This window comes from Oncorhynchus gorbuscha, linkage group LG03, assembly GCF_021184085.1.
Source record: "Oncorhynchus gorbuscha isolate QuinsamMale2020 ecotype Even-year linkage group LG03, OgorEven_v1.0, whole genome shotgun sequence".
Classification (NCBI taxonomy): Eukaryota; Metazoa; Chordata; class Actinopteri; order Salmoniformes; family Salmonidae; genus Oncorhynchus; species Oncorhynchus gorbuscha.
Window position 1 is genome coordinate 1,387,658 of NC_060175.1, and position 9,013 is coordinate 1,396,670.

Consider the following 9,013-nt stretch of genomic DNA (forward strand, 5'->3'; position numbering starts at 1 on the left):
GAGTCTGTCTGTCTGTTGTAGATATTGATGAGTCTGTCTGTTGTAGATATTGATGAGTCTGTCTGTGGTAGATATTGATGAGTCTGTCTGTCGTAGATATTGATGAGTCTGTCTGTCGTAGATATTGATGAGTCTGTCTGTCTGTGGTAGATATTGATGAGTCTGTCTGTCGTAGATATTGATGAGTCTGTCTGTTGTAGATATTGATGAGTCTGTCTGTCTGTGGTAGATATTGATGAGTCTGTCTGTCTGTCGTAGATATTGATGAGTCTGTCTGTCTGTGGTAGATATTGATGAGTCTGTCTGTCTGTGGTAGATATTGATGAGTCTGTCTGTCTGTTGTAGATATTGATGAGTCTGTCTGTCTGTTGTAGATATTGATGAGTCTGTCTGTCGTAGATATTGATGAGTCTGTCTGTCTGTCGTAGATATTGATGAGTCTGTCTGTGGTAGATATTGATGAGTCTGTCTGTCTGTCGTAGATATTGATGAGTCTGTCTGTTGTAGATATTGATGAGTCTGTCTGTGGTAGATATTGATGAGTCTGTCTATCTGTGGTAGATATTGATGAGTCTGTCTGTTGTAGATATTGATGAGTCTGTCTGTCTGTTGTAGATATTGATGAGTCTGTCTGTCGTAGATATTGATGAGTCTGTCTGTCGTAGATATTGATGAGTCTGTCTGTTGTAGATATTGATTAGTCTTTCTGTCGTAGATATTGATGAGTCTGTCTGTCGTAGATATTGATGAGTCTGTCTGTCGTAGATATTGATGAGTCTGTCTGTCTGTTGTAGATATTGATGAGTCTGTCTGTCGTAGATATTGATGAGTCTGTCTGTCTGTCGTAGATATTGATGAGTCTGTCTGTGGTAGATATTGATGAGTCTGTCTGTCGTAGATATTGATGAGTCTGTCTGTCGTAGATATTGATGAGTCTGTCTGTCTGTTGTAGATATTGATGAGTCTGTCTGTCGTAGATATTGATGAGTCTGTCTGTCTGTTGTAGATATTGATGAGTCTGTCTGTCGTAGATATTGATGAGACTGTCTGTCTGTTGTAGATATTGATGAGTCTGTCTGTCGTAGATATTGATGAGTCTGTCTGTCGTAGATATTGATGAGTCTGTCTGTCTGTTGTAGATATTGATGAGTCTGTCTGTCTGTTGTAGATATTGATGAGTCTGTCTGTCATAGATATTGATGAGTCTGTCTGTCGTAGATATTGATGAGTCTGTCTGTCTGTTGTAGATATTGATGAGTCTGTCTGTCGTAGATATTGATGAGTCTGTCTGTCTGTTGTAGATATTGATGAGTCTGTCTGTCTGTTGTAGATATTGATGAGTCTGTCTGTCGTAGATATTGATGAGACTGTCTGTCTGTTGTAGATATTGATGAGTCTGTCTGTCGTAGATATTGATGAGTCTGTCTGTCGTAGATATTGATGAGTCTGTCTGTCTGTTGTAGATATTGATGAGTCTGTCTGTCTGTTGTAGATATTGATGAGTCTGTCTGTCTGTTGTAGATATTGATGAGTCTGTCTGTCGTAGATATTGATGAGTCTGTCTGTCGTAGATATTGATGAGTCTGTCTGTCGTAGATATTGATGAGTCTGTCTGTCGTAGATATTGATGAGTCTGTCTGTCTGTCGTAGATATTGATGAGTCTGTCTGTCGTAGATATTGATGAGTCTGTCTGTCTGTGGTAGATATTGATGAGTCTGTCTGTCGTAGATATTGATGAGTCTGTCTGTCGTAGATATTGATGAGTCTGTCTGTCGTAGATATTGATGAGTCTGTCTGTCTGTCGTAGATATTGATGAGTCTGTCTGTTGTAGATATTGATGAGTCTGTCTGTCTGTGGTAGATATTGATGAGTCTGTCTGTCTGTCGTAGATATTGATGAGTCTGTCTGTCTGTGGTAGATATTGATGAGTCTGTCTGTCTGTGGTAGATATTGATGAGTCTGTCTGTCTGTGGTAGATATTGATGAGTCTGTCTGTCTGTCGTAGATATTGATGAGTCTGTCTGTCTGTCGTAGATATTGATGAGTCTGTCTGTCTGTGGTAGATATTGATGAGTCTGTCTGTCGTAGATATTGATGAGTCTGTCTGTCGTAGATATTGATGAGTCTGTCTGTCTGTGGTAGATATTGATGAGTCTGTCTGTCTGTGGTAGATATTGATGAGTCTGTCTGTCGTAGATATTGATGAGTCTGTCTGTCGTAGATATTGATGAGTCTGTCTGTGGTAGATATTGATGAGTCTGTCTGTCGTAGATATTGATGAGTCTGTCTGTCGTAGATATTGATGAGTCTGTCTGTCGTAGATATTGATGAGTCTGTCTGTGGTAGATATTGATGAGTCTGTCTGTCGTAGATATTGATGAGTCTGTCTGTCGTAGATATTGATGAGTCTGTCTGTCTGATGTAGATATTGATGAGTCTGTCTGTCTGTCGTAGATATTGATGAGTCTGTCTGTTGTAGATATTGATGAGTCTGTCTGTTGTAGATATTGATGAGTCTGTCTGTCTGTCGTAGATATTGATGAGTCTGTCTGTCGTAGATATTGATGAGTCTGTCTGTTGTAGATATTGATGAGTCTGTCTGTTGTAGATATTGATGAGTCTGTCTGTCTGTCTGTCGTAGATATTGATGAGTCTGTCTGTCTGTCGTAGATATTGATGAGTCTGTCTGTCGTAGATATTGATGAGTCTGTCTGTCTGTCGTAGATATTGATGAGTCTGTCTGTCTGTCGTAGATATTGATGAGTCTGTCTGTCGTAGATATTGATGAGTCTTGTCTGTCGTAGATATTGATGAGTCTGTCTGTCGTAGATATTGATGAGTCTGTCTGTCTGTCGTAGATATTGATGAGTCTGTCTGTTGTAGATATTGATGAGTCTGTCTGTCTGTGGTAGATATTGATGAGTCTGTCTGTCTGTGGTAGATATTGATCTGTCTGTCTGTGGTAGATATTGATGAGTCTGTCTGTCGTAGATATTGATGAGTCTGTCTGTGGTAGATATTGATGAGTCTGTCTGTCGTAGATATTGATGAGTCTGTCTGTCTGTGGTAGATATTGATGAGTCTGTCTGTCTGTGGTAGATATTGATGAGTCTGTCTGTCGTAGATATTGATGAGTCTGTCTGTCGTAGATATTGATGAGTCTGTCTGTTGTAGATATTGATGAGTCTGTCTGTTGTAGATATTGATGAGTCTGTCTGTCTGTCTGTCGTAGATATTGATGAGTCTGTCTGTCTGTCGTAGATATTGATGAGTCTGTCTGTCGTAGATATTGATGAGTCTGTCTGTCGTAGATATTGATGAGTCTGTCTGTCTGTTGTAGATATTGATGAGTCTGTCTGTTGTATATATTGATGAGTCTGTCTGTCTGTTGTAGATATTGATGAGTCTGTCTGTTGTATATATTGATGAGTCTGTCTGTCTGTTGTAGATATTGATGAGTCTGTCTGTTGTATATATTGATGAGTCTGTCTGTCTGTTGTATATATTGATGAGTCTGTCTGTCTGTTGTAGATATTGATGAGTCTGTCTGTCGTAGATATTGATGAGTCTGTCTGTTGTAGATATTGATGAGTCTGTCCGTCGTAGATATTGATGAGTCTGTCTGTTGTAGATATTGATGAGTCTGTCTGTCTGTCTGTCGTAGATATTGATGAGTCTGTCTGTCTGTCGTAGATATTGATGAGTCTGTCTGTCGTAGATATTGATGAGTCTGTCTGTCTGTCGTAGATATTGATGAGTCTGTCTGTCTGTCGTAGATATTGATGAGTCTGTCTGTCGTAGATATTGATGAGTCTGTCTGTTGTAGATATTGATGAGTCTGTCTGTCGTAGATATTGATGAGTCTGTCTGTCGTAGATATTGATGAGTCTGTCTGTCTGATGTAGATATTGATGAGTCTGTCTGTCTGTCGTAGATATTGATGAGTCTGTCTGTTGTAGATATTGATGAGTCTGTCTGTTGTAGATATTGATGAGTCTGTCTGTCTGTCGTAGATATTGATGAGTCTGTCTGTCGTAGATATTGATGAGTCTGTCTGTTGTAGATATTGATGAGTCTGTCTGTTGTAGATATTGATGAGTCTGTCTGTCTGTCTGTCGTAGATATTGATGAGTCTGTCTGTCTGTCGTAGATATTGATGAGTCTGTCTGTCGTAGATATTGATGAGTCTGTCTGTCTGTCGTAGATATTGATGAGTCTGTCTGTCTGTCGTAGATATTGATGAGTCTGTCTGTCTGTCGATATTGATGAGTCTTGTCTGTCGTAGATATTGATGAGTCTGTCTGTCGTAGATATTGATGAGTCTGTCTGTCTGTAGATATTGATATTGATGAGTCTGTCTTTGTTGTAGATATTGATGAGTCTGTCTGTCTGTGGTAGATATTGATGAGTCTGTCTGTCTGTTTGTAGATATTGATCTGTCTGTCTGTGGTAGATATTGATGAGTCTGTCTGTCGTAGATATTGATGAGTCTGTCTGTGGTAGATATTGATGAGTCTGTCTGTCGTAGATATTGATGAGTCTGTCTGTCTGTGGTAGATATTGATGAGTCTGTCTGTCTGTGGTAGATATTGATGAGTCTGTCTGTCGTAGATATTGATGAGTCTGTCTGTCGTAGATATTGATGAGTCTGTCTGTTGTAGATATTGATGAGTCTGTCTGTTGTAGATATTGATGAGTCTGTCTGTCTGTCTGTCGTAGATATTGATGAGTCTGTCTGTCTGTCGTAGATATTGATGAGTCTGTCTGTCGTAGATATTGATGAGTCTGTCTGTCGTAGATATTGATGAGTCTGTCTGTCTGTTGTAGATATTGATGAGTCTGTCTGTTGTATATATTGATGAGTCTGTCTGTCTGTTGTAGATATTGATGAGTCTGTCTGTTGTATATATTGATGAGTCTGTCTGTCTGTTGTAGATATTGATGAGTCTGTCTGTTGTATATATTGATGAGTCTGTCTGTCTGTTGTATATATTGATGAGTCTGTCTGTCTGTTGTAGATATTGATGAGTCTGTCTGTCGTAGATATTGATGAGTCTGTCTGTTGTAGATATTGATGAGTCTGTCCGTCGTAGATATTGATGAGTCTGTCTGTTGTAGATATTGATGAGTCTGTCTGTCTGTCTGTCGTAGATATTGATGAGTCTGTCTGTCTGTCGTAGATATTGATGAGTCTGTCTGTCGTAGATATTGATGAGTCTGTCTGTCTGTCGTAGATATTGATGAGTCTGTCTGTCTGTCGTAGATATTGATGAGTCTGTCTGTCGTAGATATTGATGAGTCTTGTCTGTCGTAGATATTGATGAGTCTGTCTGTCTGTCGTAGATATTGATGAGTCTGTCTGTCTGTCGTAGATATTGATGAGTCTGTCTGTTGTAGATATTGATGAGTCTGTCTGTCTGTGGTAGATATTGATGAGTCTGTCTGTCTGTGGTAGATATTGATGAGTCTGTCTGTCTGTGGTAGATATTGATGAGTCTGTCTGTCGTAGATATTGATGAGTCTGTCTGTGGTAGATATTGATGAGTCTGTCTGTCGTAGATATTGATGAGTCTGTCTGTCTGTGGTAGATATTGATGAGTCTGTCTGTCGTAGATATTGATGAGTCTGTCTGTCGTAGATATTGATGAGTCTGTCTGTTGTAGATATTGATGAGTCTGTCTGTTGTAGATATTGATGAGTCTGTCTGTCTGTCTGTCGTAGATATTGATGAGTCTGTCTGTCTGTCGTAGATATTGATGAGTCTGTCTGTCGTAGATATTGATGAGTCTGTCTGTCGTAGATATTGATGAGTCTGTCTGTTGTAGATATTGATGAGTCTGTCTGTTGTATATATTGATGAGTCTGTCTGTCTGTTGTAGATATTGATGAGTCTGTCTGTTGTATATATTGATGAGTCTGTCTGTCTGTTGTAGATATTGATGAGTCTGTCTGTTGTATATATTGATGAGTCTGTCTGTCTGTTGTATATATTGATGAGTCTGTCTGTCTGTTGTAGATATTGATGAGTCTGTCTGTCGTAGATATTGATGAGTCTGTCTGTTGTAGATATTGATGAGTCTGTCTGTCGTAGATATTGATGAGTCTGTCTGTTGTAGATATTGATGAGTCTGTCTGTGGTAGATATTGATGAGTCTGTCTGTCTGTGGTAGATATTGATGAGTCTGTCTGTGGTAGATATTGATGAGTCTGTCTGTCTGTGGTAGATATTGATGAGTCTGTCTGTCTGTGGTAGATATTGATGAGTCTGTCTGTGGTAGATATTGATGAGTCTGTCTGTCTGTGGTAGATATTGATGAGTGCACAACAGGAGTTCATAACTGCTCTACAGAACAGACCTGCTCCAACGTCCAGGGAGGGTACAGGTGTCTCAGTTTCTCCTGCCCTCCATATTACAGAAAGGTCTCAGATACGTGAGTACAACACACTCACTCACTCACTCGCTCACTCGCTCACTCACTCACTCACTCACTCACTCACTCACTCACTCACTCACTCACCACCACTCACTCACTCACTCACTCACTCTCTCTCTCTCTCTCTCTCTCTCTCTCTCTCTCTCTCTCTCTCTCTCCCTCTCTCTAACCCCCCCTCTCTCTAACCCTCTCTCTCTCTCTCTCTCTCTCTCTCTCTCTAACCCTCTCTCTCTCTAACCCTCTCTCTCTCTAACCCACCTCTCTCTCTCTTTCTCTCTCTAACCCTCTCTCTCTCTCTAACCCCCCTCTCTCTCTAACCCTCTCTCTCTCTCTCTAACCATCTCTCTCTCTCTCTCTCTCTCTCTCTCTAACCCTCTCACCGTAAACCATTTCTCTCTCACCCTAACTGTCTCTCTCTCTCCAGTCGTTGTGAGCGCAGTGGTTGTCCAGCTAACTCTGTAGACTGCCAGACCTCTCCTCTGAGAATCACCTACTACCAGCTGAGCTTCCAGATCAACATTGTCATCCCCACTCAGATCTTCAGGATTGGCCCCTCCCCCGCCTACAGGGGAGACAACATTGCTATCTCCATCACCCATGGTAACGAGGAGAACTACTTCTCCACGCGGAAGCTGAACAGTTTTACGGGGGCGGTGTACCTGCAGCGGCAGGTGAGACAGCCGAGAGACTTCCTGATCGATGTGGAGATGAAGCTGTTGAGACAGGGAGCCTTCACTACCTTCCTGGCCCGGATATACGTCTTCATCACCTCTAACACACTGTAGAGTCTGTTGAGACAGGGAGCCTTCACTACCTTCCTGGCCCGGATATACGTCTTCATCACCTCTAACACACTGTAGAGTCTGTTGAGACAGGGAGCCTTCACTACCTTCCTGGCCCGGATATATGTCTTCATCACCTCTAACACACTGTAGAGTCTGTTGAGACAGGGAGCCTTCACTACCTTCCTGGCCCGGATATACGTCTTCATCACCTCTAACACACTGTAGAGTCTGTTGAGACAGGGAGCATTCACTACCTTCCTGGCCCGGATATACGTCTTCATCACCTCTAACACACTGTAGAATCTGTTGAGACAGGGAGCATTCACTACCTTCCTGGCCCGGATATACGTCTTCATCACCTCTAACACACTGTAGAATCTGTTGAGACAGGGAGCCTTCACTACCTTCCTGGCCCGGATATATGTCATCATCACCTCTAACACTGTCTAAACACACACCATCCCAGGACAGACTGTCACCCACCACTTCTGCAATATTCATATGGTGATGAACTTTATACTTGTAACTTACATATATATATATATTTCATCATACGATCTTATCCGGAGCGACTTACAAAAGCAATTGCATACATTTTCATAGGTTTTCATACTGGCCCTCAGTGGGAATTGAACCCACAAGGACCGTGCTCTACCAACTAAGCCACGCACTTCAAAAACTGGATTGTTACTAAAGACTAAGTTATTCTTCTGTTTTTATACAAAATCATTTTTCTGAGTCTTTTATCATGTAATGTCTCAAGCTGTGTGGTTTGACTCTGCCAAGTTGGTCCCCAGAGTGCTAGGCTCTGTCCTCCTGCTCCTTAACCTCTGTACCTTCCAATCCAACATCAACTTTCAGAGGTTTTGAAGCTACTGAATGGAGAACCCTGGAGCAGCTCTTAGACCAGAGCTTGTAGACACACTGAGGGTACCTCTCCCTGCTGTCTCTCCCCGCTGTCTCTCTCCGCTCTCTCTCTCCGCTGTCTCTCTCCGCTCTCTCTCTCCGCTCTCTCTCTCTGTCTCTCTCCGCTATCTCTCTCCTCTGTCTCTCTCCGCTATCTCTCTCCTCTGTCTCTCCCCGCTGTCTCTCTCCGCTCTCTCTCTCCACTGTCTCTCTCCGCTCTCTCTCTCCACTGTCTCTCTCCGCTCTCTCTCTCCCCGCTGTCTCTCTCCGCTCTATCTCTCTACGCTCTCTCTCTCCTCTGTCTCTCTCTGCTCTCTCTCCGCTGTCTCTCTCCGCTGTCTCTCTCCGCTGTCTCTCTCTGCTCTCTCTGCTCTCTCTCTCCGCTGACTCTCTCCGCTGTCTCTCTCCGCTGTCTCTCCGCTGTCTCTCTCTCCACTGTCTCTCTCCGCTCTCTCTCCTCTCTCTCCGCTCTCTCTCTCTCTCTCTGTCTCTCTCTCTCTCTCTCCGCTCTCTCTCCGCTGTCTCTCTCTCCTCTCTCTCCGCTGTCTTCTCCGCTGTCTCTCTCCTCCGCTCTCTCTCTCTCTCCGCTCTCTCTCTCTGTCTCTCTCCGCTCTCTCTCTCCGCTCTCTCTCTCCGCTCTCTCTCTCCTCTGTCTCTCTCCGCTCTCTCTCTCCCGCTCTCTCTCTCCGCTCTCTCTCTCCGCTGTCTCTCTCTGTCTCTCTCCGCTCTCTCTCTCCGCTCTCTCTCTCCGCTCTCTCTCTCTCCGCTCTCTCTCCGCTGTCTCTCTCCGCTGTCTCTCTCCGCTGTCTCTCTCCGCTCTCTCTCTCCCCGCTCTCTGTCCTCTGTCTCTCTCTCTCTCTCTGCTCTCTCTCCTCTCTCTCCGCTG

The 9,013-nt window shown here is 43.0% G+C and overlaps 1 pseudogene; it reads left to right on the plus strand.

Moving 5' to 3' along the window:
- Nucleotides 1–8,245, plus strand: part of LOC124032162 — a 182,518-nt pseudogene extending 174,273 nt beyond the window's left edge.
- Nucleotides 8,246–9,013: the final 768 nt, after the last annotated feature.